Source organism: Gossypium hirsutum, chromosome D02, assembly GCF_007990345.1.
Source record: "Gossypium hirsutum isolate 1008001.06 chromosome D02, Gossypium_hirsutum_v2.1, whole genome shotgun sequence".
Lineage (NCBI taxonomy): Eukaryota > Viridiplantae > Streptophyta > Magnoliopsida > Malvales > Malvaceae > Gossypium > Gossypium hirsutum.
In genome coordinates, this window is record NC_053438.1 from 59,050,186 (window position 1) to 59,062,297 (window position 12,112).

At 32.0% G+C, this 12,112-nt stretch overlaps 1 long non-coding RNA gene across 1 annotated transcript; it reads left to right on the top strand.

The window, feature by feature from the left end:
- The first annotated feature begins 2,491 nt into the window (after positions 1–2,491).
- LOC121214742 (uncharacterized) lies at positions 2,492–3,533 on the top strand. Its single transcript, XR_005910467.1, has 2 exons — positions 2,492–2,591; positions 3,078–3,533. It is a non-coding gene; the product is annotated as an uncharacterized lncRNA (long non-coding RNA).
- Positions 3,534–12,112: the final 8,579 nt, after the last annotated feature.

Here is a 12,112-nt window from a genome sequence, read left to right on the forward strand (position 1 = left end):
ATTATCTATGCTTGAATTTATTATTATTGCTTGACTAAGGTAGCAACATTGATTTACCATATTTCAAGTTGATAGATACTTAGAACCGATTGCTATTCTTGATAATGACGTATAATATGTATTTATTATCTAAAAATATAACTGTATGACTGGGATTATTGTAAAGGGACTCACATTGAGCTTCCATAGCTCACCCTCCCTAATTTTTGTCTTTTCAAATAATCCTTCAGGGTAGGACACAGACACGACACTCAGAAAGTCTCGACTTTTGTTCCATCCTTATGTCCATCAATGTCATTATTTTTAATTCCATAGGATGTTGAGTTATTTTCCGTTTTATTTTATTATGATCTATGGTTTGGGATTTAGTTTTAATTTAATTGTTAGATGAATCCCATTTAGTATAGGCTATAAATTTAGTTTATTATTTGTTAATATTTGATTAAACCAAATTTTTTAATTAAATCGGCTTATGTTTTATTTCCACTCCTATTCCTAACAAGTTAAACTAGAGTATAGATTATAAATCACCTGAATAAACTGGAGTTTTAAATAAAAATTGATTTTGATAAAGACTAATCCACTTCGATGGTTAATGCAATCTCCCAAATTCAGGTCTATTATCTAGGCTAGATTGGGGAGGTTACAATCCCGACAAAACCCTCATTACCAACCTTCACCCATGCAACAAAGATCCGTAGAGAATGACCATGTTGCATGTGGTCAAAGATTCAATTGACTAGAAGGGGAGATGCAAACAATGAAGACGGTCATTTGACAAGTCCAAGCCATGAGTGGATGACTCAAATCTTGAATGGATAGTCTCTGCAACCAAATGAGCCAATTAATGACGATGTTTCAAAAGCAAAATAGCCAAAGTCTCTCCAATAACACGGAGAACAACCCTCAGGGAGATTGGAAAGAACATGTAAAGGTGATTGCTTTGAGATTGGGAAAGGAATTAAAGACACCAAGTAAGCCCATTAATGAAGAGGAGGAGATTCCCAAAGAGGTCGACGAACCCACGAAAGAGGAAAAAGTCGGTCACCATGAGTAGATTAAATAGGTAGACGAACCGGTGTATGATCTAGTAATTGCAAGACCGAGCACAACTAAAGTACCATTCTCGAAAAGGTTAAAGGATAAACAAAATAGGGACGAGGCATATTTTGTAAGTTTTTTGAATTTATTTAAATCCCTCAATGTTAATTTGCTACTCTTATAGCTTATCGATAAAATTCCTAAATATGCCAAGTACTTAAAGGAAATTATGAAACGACATAAGAAAATGAAACAAGGTGAGCAAAATGACATTGATGCCTCGTGTAGCACTTTAATCGCAAGAAGATACCCTCGAAATTAAAAGATCTGGGTAGTTTTATGATTCCATTAGAAACAAGGGATCTACATTTTAGCAAATCCCTTTGTGATTTAGGGGCTAGCATAAATTTATTTCCCCTATCGATCTATCACGAACTCAAACTCAAGGATTTCAAAAATACCCCGATAATGCTACAACTAGCCAATAGATCCTTGGTACACCCAAAAGGTGTACTCAAGGATGTATTGGTTAAGGTACGATGATTTATAATCCCTATCGATTCTGTAGTCCTCGACTTTGAGGAAGATTGAGAAACCCTCATTTTGTTGGGTAGGCCATTTCTGGCCACTTCTAAATCGACAATCGATCTTGAGCAGAACAAGCTAATTATAAATATCAATAAAAAGTAGAAGTGTTCAAATATGGTCATGATTCCCAAAGTGAGAGATTGTCTAGGGAGGAATGTTATGTTCTATTCAATTTAATCCCTAACGGCTTTGATCAAAGGTACTTTTTGAGTTGTGTAAGTGTAGGTACTTGTAATACAAGAGAATGAGACAAATGGTGAGATCCAAGAAGGAATAGAAATGATTGGGAAGCCTCCAATAATCATGAACGATAATTGTAGTAAATAGTGAAATTTAGAAAATTGTCAGACAAGTTCAGTAGCACGACATAGTTTCTAAACCATTTAACTTTAATTAACTTGTAAATATTGTAAATTAGTTTCAATTTTTCATTTGTAGTTATATTTTAAGATAATTATAGAGTAATCATGTGCTAAAATTAGGAGAAATCAAGTTAGTGGACGTGACAAGATGAAGAGAAGCTAATCAAGGTAAAAAAATAGACAAACGAAGGACTTCAACACATCCCGAAGGGCTAGGAGGAATGTCGCGTCGCGTCGTGCCATGCAAAGGCAATGGCATGTCACATACACTTCAAAGCCACATCCTGATGTTAAAGTGTCATGTCGCGCCATGCACAAGCTATGGCACAACATGATTACTTTGAAGCTATAATAGGTGTTTTGGGGGCATCATGTCATGCCATGCATACTTTATGGCATGATACGCTTGTTATTTTCAACTGAAATCAGACCATTTCAAGCATAAATCCCATTAAAATTCTATTTATGGCCACCTATTTTTGGCATGAAAACACACATCTCAAACACCCAAAGAAGAGCAAACGCTCTCCTCTAGCCGCCACACCTCTTCTTTGATATCTAGCTTCAATTTTTCGCATTCCCTCCCTCCGATTTTCATAAGTAAGTTCTATTTTTCTATTATTTGCATAGTTCTATAGTTTTCTTCTTTTACTTTAGGTTACATCCAGATTGATTGAAGGTCAAATTTCTTTGGCAACTACCTGAGGTTTTGTGTTCTAACCTTACTTTTTATCAAATTTATTGCTTGGGTTTGTTGTTATTTTATTTTAATTCAAATAATGGCACCAAGGAAAAACTAACACATCATTAAGGCACCGAGCAATATCGATGTGAAATGCTTCCAAAACTCAGAAGTCAAGAGGTTTTTCCTCGAAAGGAGTAGGCATTTGTTTATCCTAGAACATGGGTTCAATCCCACCATGTCCGCTATACGGCCAGTTCATATAGCTCTAACAAAAGAAAACTCGGGAAAATAAGCAAAAAACTAAACATAGGAATGATACCTAGAGGCCAATGAAGAGAAATAGTAAATCACATATGATGAAGATGATGGGACTCACGGATATTTTCATCTCGGTGTGGCAGACACAATGGATGCAAGATATGGGCGACACTTTGATTTGCATTGCGGAACATAATGGATGCCCAACACCTACACCATTCCCGAACATGTTCGAGTGAGTCATCGCGAAATGAGGAAGGCATCAACAATGAAGATGATGATGAGGATGAGGACGAGGACGAGGAGACTTTGGTTGTGCCACCAGATTATGAGCGAGTATTTTGACAAGACCACTCATTATCAAAGTGCGTGGTGAGCCTTGACCCGAGCCACCGCAGCTCGACCCAAACTTTGGGAAGGTGGGCTACGAAAGTGTCGATGAGGCATGAAAGGAGCAAGGCACCGATGATGGAAGAGTCAAACACTAATTCCGACTAGTTTTGAACATTTTTAAATTCTTAATTTGGAATTTGTACTTTATTTTTAATTTGGATTTTTTTGTTTAAGTTTTTAATGAATTAGGATTTAGTACTTTATATGTATTTTTGCGTTTTAATTTTTCTTTGTAGGAACTGCAATTTTTTATCGGCACTACATTTTCAAGCCAAACCCAAAAGGAAGAGTAGTGCCACCAATTAAGTTGCACGAATCACGCCAATCGATTAATCTCTTTCCCTTATATTTTAATTGCACGTTAGGGGCAACGTGCCAAATAAAGTGTGGGGTGACTTAGGAAAAAATTTAATTTAATTTTGTTTTATTTTATTTTGTTTTTAGTAGTTTTTAAATTTTTATTTTTACATGTTTTCTATGTGCTTGAGTTGTAGAAATACAAGTAATTGGTTAGGAGCAAGTTAATAGGATTTTGTGAATAAACTATAAGTTTAGTTTGATAATAATTGATTTTAAATTTTTAGACTACTTTGTTTAATTAATTACACTATGAATAGATTTAAGATGTTAAGTGTACCACATGATAAATAGGTATATGAATAGCATGCATGTTTAATTGGATTGTAGGTTGTAGAAATTGATAGACTTGGTTGATTTAATCCATGTATAGAATTACCTAGAGACGACCTGAGGCATTGTTAGGTAGACAATTTCTTGAGCCAAAAAGCTATCCCGTAAATATTTTCCTAAGTACCTATTTTGAAGCCTTAATCCATTTTCTTAATGAACCTTAAATGAAACCCTAAGCCTATTATATATTGTATTTGGTCCTTTATTTTTTGGTCCTTGCATAGATTTAGACGCCTGACAATTGATATTAAGGGATTAGGTAGATACAACATGATGGTTTCAAAAGAGAAAAAAAAATGAGTGAACTAAAGAATCGTGTGGTATAGTGAGTATAAGATTTCTTGAGCTTGTAGAAAAATAAGGCAAAATGCCAATCGAGAAAAGCTTGATGAATAAAAGCAAAATGAGTTTGAAAAATGTAAGCTCACCTTTGTTCAAAAAAATATATATACAAGCTCGGATGATTGTACTCACAAATACTATATGATGCCCAAGTATACCAAGGCTATTTTTGTCCACACAATTGACTTTATACGAAGACCTAGGATGTGTCGAAGACTTAATTCGGGCTGCCAACACTCCTATAAATAAGACCTTAGAGGTTTGATGAAACTAAGTCATCTTAAACGCAATAAAAAAACCCTAGTAGTTTAGGAGTAAGATTAAATTTAGTTTTCTTTCAGCTTTTCTAAACTCTTTGTTTTTCCCCTTAGAATCAATTTCGATCCAAGAGTTATTTATATTATTAAAGTATTTCAGTTTATTTCTTCTTTTCAAACAATGATGGTTGATTATTCCAATCGAGAGATTCATTATTCCGTACTCTACTCGATACCAATCTAGGATTATTCTAATCTCTTTTCTCTTCTGGTTTATTCGTGTTGATTTCATGTTTATTTCAATTGAGAATAAGATTCTGAATAACAAGAGTGGCTAAATCCCTTATAGGGGATTAACGAGTGAATGGAGATGTGATTAATGGATGATTTAAGTTTCTCGGGAGGATAGTTAGTATATATACACGTTCTTAAACCCTAGGCTTGACAACACTAGGAAGTGATCATAGGGGAGAAGAGATCGAGATAAGTCAAACTGAGTAAATCGTAATTTATCCTAGTTGATAAAGTAAGGTCAGGAGATAAGTGTGTATCAACCAATCGATTAATTAGTTTAAGATCAGAGGTAATAATTGGTTAGTCTGTAACAAATCTCGAAACGAGTTTATCCTCCTGTTAAGTTTTATTGATTTCGCTGTTTGTTTATTTTTCTTGTTTATTTAATTTCTCTCATTAATCTATTTTATGGTTTGCCGTAATATAGGAATTAATTATTACTATTTAGACTTATTATTTTAAAAATATTCTTATAGATTTATTCCATCGCCCCTTTGGTACGATCTTCGGAATACTTCCTATGTTCTATTGTACATATATACTATATTACAATTTGACACGTATACTTGCAGATACCGTCTTTCTAATTTTATATATTTTTGGTGTGATATTTTACTATAAACGATAACACGTTTATAGGTGATCAAGCATTCATGGGAAGAAATGGTGTTTGATTGATGGACTTAAATTTGTACTATATGATTGCTTATTAGCACACATTAGATTTATGTACCATTCTTATTTGTTTTGATTTATTTTGGTAGATAGCCAGAAAAGTAAATTTGAAAGAAATTAGTGATTTGGTAGAAGCAAAACTCAATTGGTTTAAAATTTCATATTAGTATTTAATAAATTTTGAGTTTAAATTTCAATACTTATAATTTTTTCTGAAATATTCTTAATTGATTTTAATTTTAAATAAAATGTTTGAATTGGTATACCGAAACCTATATTCATGTGAAAAATAGATAATTATTAACCGACTTCGAAACTTCAAGTTGGTGGCGCCTAATCAAGTCAATCTTATATTAGGAAGGAAATGATAATATTTCCATAGGTAAAGAAATTATGCATTCAATTAAAACTTGTGAGGGTAAAAAAGATGGATAACCATAGAAATAGATCTGGAAAAGACATACGATTGAGTACCATAAGAGTTTATAGCTGACTCTATAACTAATGCTGGTTTACCCTTGAAGCTTTAAGAGACTATCATGAATTGTATCTTCATAGCTTTTATGGAGGTTGTATGCCCCTTTCGCATTAGAAATCTTGCCTACATGTGGGATTTGATGGAGATCCATTCTCACCTCATCTATCTTTATTAGAATGGAATGATTGTGCCACTTTAATTGTAAAGCTACTAAAGATAAAATAAAATAATTTTGTTATACAATGAAACTTTAAAAGAAAAATTAAACTGAGATTTTGTGTTATTTATAGTTTACTAAAATTAAAATTTGGGTTTTTCTATAAAGCGAATTTGGTTGTTTTCATCACTATCAACATGATTTTTTTTGTTGTTCTTGAACTATCGATTTACTTAGAGTGTGGATTCTAAATTCATAAACCAATAAACCAATAATACAAGAAAAACTTATAGATATTTCAGTGGGGAAAATCAATTTCTCTCCATAGAGTAGAAACCAATAGAAATTCTCTCAAAAATAAAATTTTCTTTAAAAGAAAATATTATTAAATTTCGACAGAGTAACCTCACTCAAGAATGTATATTTTGACCTAGCTCATAGTCTTTATTTATAGAGAAAAATACAAAAGGCTTAGTTAAACAAGAGAACAAGAAATAATAATATTTTAATAGAAAATATACAATCCCTCTAGGATTGACTAGGGTGGGCAACACATTTCCCTGAGAACCTTAGAGTTGTTGTCCATCCCATATTAAATAGGCTTAATAACTCATTTGCATATTGGGTACAATTATATACGTTATCTGAACCTTGAACCAGCTCATATAATTTATTCAATCTTATAAATAATTTTATATTTCTAAAATATTATTTATTTAACAAATTAAAATAAATTTAATTATTTTGCTTAATTAAATTATTGTCTCAACCAAATTTTAATTTCACTAAAGTCATGACAACTTTAACGTACTAGAATCTATAACTAAATAAATTTAATTGTCTTGTTCAATAAAACAACAATAACTAATTAATTTAATTCACAGTTCAAACTTCAATTATTTAATTAAAACTAATTAAATACTAATTCAAATAAATTAATTTAATCTCTAAGTCATCTCTTTTTCATAGCGAGAAAAAACATTCAATATGGATAATGATACATGCGATCTATTTTTCTAATTTGTCATTTTTATTTATTCATTGTATCGATTCAAGTGCAATTTGTATAGAATTGTGTCAAGCTAGCGAGAGTATTGATTGTACATATATAATTACTGGTCAAATAATTTGTAATTAAGTTTCTACTCTTCATCTATTAATTACAACATTATTTAGTTATGGAGTAAATCCACTAAAACTACCATGTTTAAACTCTTCCCCTTATATATCACTACTAAAACAACTTAATTTTAGCTTGTCCAATGATCGTAACATATATGTGTTAGCTTTACAGGATATCCTTAATCTCTTTGTGTTAAATTTGTTCACTCAATATAATCATATTTTATCTCAGGTAACCATTACATCTTCCTTCATGAAGAATTCAATTACTAGCATATAATAATTAAATCATTCGTGTTAGACGAATTACCCGTGGCCATCGTACTTTTTTATTAACCATGTAATGCCAATTAGAGGATATCATTTACCCTTTATTAGGCTATGAATTTTACCATTGTAAATGAAGTCATGCTATGTAGAAGCCATATACCTAATGTACCATCTTTCAGCTCTATCACCAATTGAACTCAGGATTCTAATACATTAAAGTATACAAGTCACGCATGCATAGTCAGTCACTTACTAAAGATTGAGATAAGCCACGCTCTGAACGTCACAAGAGAATAAATCCATAAACGGATTCAGGATTCATTCAACTTAGGTCCTATCCAGTGTATTGAGAGTCCAGACAATCACATTTGTTTCTTTATATTTTGGGAGTCAACCTCTCTAATACCCAAGATAAGGTATCTGTAATACCCCGATACTAGACTCGATCGCTGGATATGAGTTACAAGGTATCACATTCGTTGTTAGAGCAACTACCATCATCTACATTCAATTTGTACTATTAAATGATCCATTTCAACTTAATCATACATACCGCACAAAATACCAAAGTTTTTGGGTCTAATACAAGCTTAAGAAAGCTCTAAAACTAAAATGAGGTTGAAATATGACAAAATTGTAAGAATTTCAAAATATCGGGTTGACATCGCAACATTAGAGGGTTCCTTGTCGCGATGGAACATACTGAGTAGGTCTCATCACAGCGAACAAAGCTTGGCATCACATCGTGGCATGGGAACCTAGTCTCGTTGCGACGTGACATACTGACTTCAAACAATCAAGTTTTGGTTCCTGATTTCAAACACCTAAAACTTTTCAATTTCAATTTCAAATATATGTTCAACTAAATTTATAAACCAGTTAAGTTCATATTGCCTAAATGTACCATTTATCCACACAAACAATCAACCATCTCAAAAATTCTTTCAAGTTCTTCATTGAAAAAATTTTCATTTATATATATATGCATAGTAACACTTAACTAAATACACCATCCATGTATCACAAAATGTGCCTAACTTAAAAGTTATGATATTTATAACTTCATGTATATAACATATGGCCAAATCGAAATACCAAATTCCAAGACAAGCTAGGTACATATCGTATAACCAAAAAAAGAAACTATAGAAGCATTTTTGAGTCTGGGATCCTCGTCTAGAAGTTGAAGTCGATCAGAACCTCGATATAAACCTAACATGTGCACGAAAAATAAAATCACACACTAAATGATAGAGCTCAATGGTATTTTCATAATTCAAATCAATATAATAAAAAAATAAAATCAATTGTATACAATTAATTTCAAATGCAAATGTCAAGTAATTTACATACAATTTATGTAAATATTTAAATCATATAACAATTTACATATGCCACAACATACAATAAATATGCCAATTAATTCGACTAAACATATTATTTCAATTAACTACTAATTGAACATATTTTACTAATTTGATTTACATTCATGTTTCTTTCACTTTTATGCATTCAATAAAGTTCACATATCATTTCTGAATCAAAACAATTCAACCATTTTCATTCTATAATGACCCTCAGGCTTGTTTAACTAGTTCGCAGGATCTTTCACATGCTATCGATAATTATATATCACAAATACATACATGTAGTATACTTTCATAATGTCGAATTCATTTTCAGATATCAACTAACTAATTTGTAATTTATATTCCTATTAATATGACTCAGACTCGAACGGATACATGGATCCCAACCACTACACCAATTTGGCACCTAGTGCATGATTGGAACATCCGAAGAAAAATGCATGCAATGCTCATCGACATATATCCGAAGTAACACGTACTCAACTAATCCTATGGCATACCAATTATATCCAACTTTGTCCGAATAGTTAATAGGGCAACCAATTATTCAATTCATTATATGTTATAATTTACATTTCATCATCTCCCAATTCATAATCCAATTCATCAACTTATCACATAACATAACATATTTCATCCTAATTCAAAGTCAATTTCATATTTTCATCAAATTACACTATTTTCTACTCCATTTAGTTTAGTCCTCTATTCTGACAATCAACCTCAATCATAACAATTCAATTAAAATAATTACTTTCAACTTACCTCAGTATCATAATATGCAAAATTGTATAAATATGCAACAATTATAGTGATTCGAGTTGTAGAAATATAAACTGAAGATTCAAGTTGCTCATCGTCGGCTATCGTCTTTCCTTTCCCTTTCAACGGCCTTGCGTTGTCTTTAGCTACAAATAATAATCTAAAAATACACAATATCAAATTCACATTCAATTATAAAGTCACACATATTTTTCAATTTCTTCAATTTAGTCCCTAAACCAAGGACAAGCATAACTTTTGATCTAGTCCTCAAGATTAAAATTTGATTTCACATATATTCATTAGGGACCTTCTATTTTCTACTCCGACGGAATTTCATCACAATTTTGTATTTTATTCAATTTGGTCCCTAATGTATGAAACTATAAATTGAGCTTACAGTTTAGCCCTTTTCTTAAACTAAGCTTAATTTCTATCAAGTTCACACCAATTTCAACAATTTCTTAATTATGGAAACTTTCTAAAACTTTAACATTTTTACAAATTGGTACATGGGCTATCTAAATTCAACTCCCATGACCTCAAATATATAAAAATTACAAGAAAATGACTTGAAATTCATACCTAAATCAAATGTTGAATGCTTGAGGGACTTAAAGATTTTCTTTAGTTTTCTTTTAATGGTGGATGGTAGGAAAAGTGAGGAAGATGATGAATTCCCACTAAGTTTGCCTTTTATACTAAATTTAATCCTTAATTAATATTGGTTTATTTAATTAAACTTAGTTTAGTTAGCATAATTAACTATTAATCATGATTTAGTGGATGGTGTCATCATAATGTACTATCTCGAGGCACTAAAAACACCTTAGAAACATTTGGAAAGTCAAAGAAAACGTTAGAAAAATTTGGAAAGTTGAAGAAAACGTTACAACTCTCCCTCTTAGGAAATTTTATCCTCGAAATTGTTAGCTGAAAATAGATTCGGATACTGTAGTTTCATCGATTCCTCTATTTCTCAGGTAGCTTCTTCTATACCATGATAATGCCACAAGAATTTTACTAATGGTACTTGTTTATTCCACAGTTCTTTAAGTTTTCGAGCCAAAATTTTCACTAGTTTCTCAGAATACGTCATATCTGGTTGTAATTCAATCTCGCTATACGAAATCACATGTGAAAGATCAAATTTGTATCGTCTCAGCATTGAAACGTGGAACACATTATGAATTTTCTCGAGTTCAGAAGACAAAGCAAATTGTAAACTACAGGGCCGATTCTTTCAACAATCTCATGCAGTCCGATAAATCTCGGACTCAGCTTTCCTTTCTTGCCAAAATGTAGTACTTTCTTCCACAAAGAAACTTTTAAAAATACTCAATCGCCAATAGAAAAATTCTATATATTTTCTTTTCAGATCCAAATACGATTTCTAACGATCAGATGCAGCTTTCAAACAATCTCGAATAATTCAAACTTTATCTTTAGTTTCTCAGATCAAATCAATTCCCACCATTTTAGATTCATTTAATTCAGACCAATACAACAGTATTTTACACTTTCTTCTGTAAAGGGCTTCAAACGGTGCCATTTTTATACTGGACTGATAACTATTATTATAAGCAAATTCAGCTAACAGTAGATATTTTTCCCAGCTACCTTCAAACTTGAGTATACAACATCTTAGCATATCTTCTAGATCTGTATCACTCGTTCAGACTGCCTGTCTGTCTAAGGATGAAACTCTGTACTAAAATTGAGTTTAGTGCCTACAGCCTCGTAAAGTTTACTAAAAAATCTCATTGTAAACCTCGTATCACAATTATAAATGACAGATATCGGCACTCTGTGTAATCTCACAATCTCAAACACATATAATTCTACTAATCTATCAACTGAGAAATTTGTTCTGACTGGAATAAAATGTGTCGATTTAGTCAATCTGTCAACAATCACCCAGATCAAATATTTCTTTCTCAGAGTTACAGGTAAACCACATACCAAATCCATCGTGACTCGCTCCCACTTCCACTCCGGAATCATAATAGGTTGTAGTAAACCTGACGGTACCTGATGCTCTGCTTTTACCTGATGACAAATCAAACATTTAGCTATGAACTCACAAGTTTCACGTTTCATACCCGACCACCTGTACATCTGTTTCAAATCACAATAAATCTTTGTGCTACCCGGATGAATAGAATACATACTACTGTGAGTTTCAGACAGAATATCTCTTTTCAAACTTAAATCATTCGGATCACAAATCCTATCACGATAACGTAATGTACCATCATCATCAATGCTGTGCTCAGTACTCAAATTATTCAGAACCAGTTGTTTCAATATCAACTTTGAATCGTCATTTTGTAAGTCCTGGATTCCTTGTAGAAACAAGGGTTTAGTT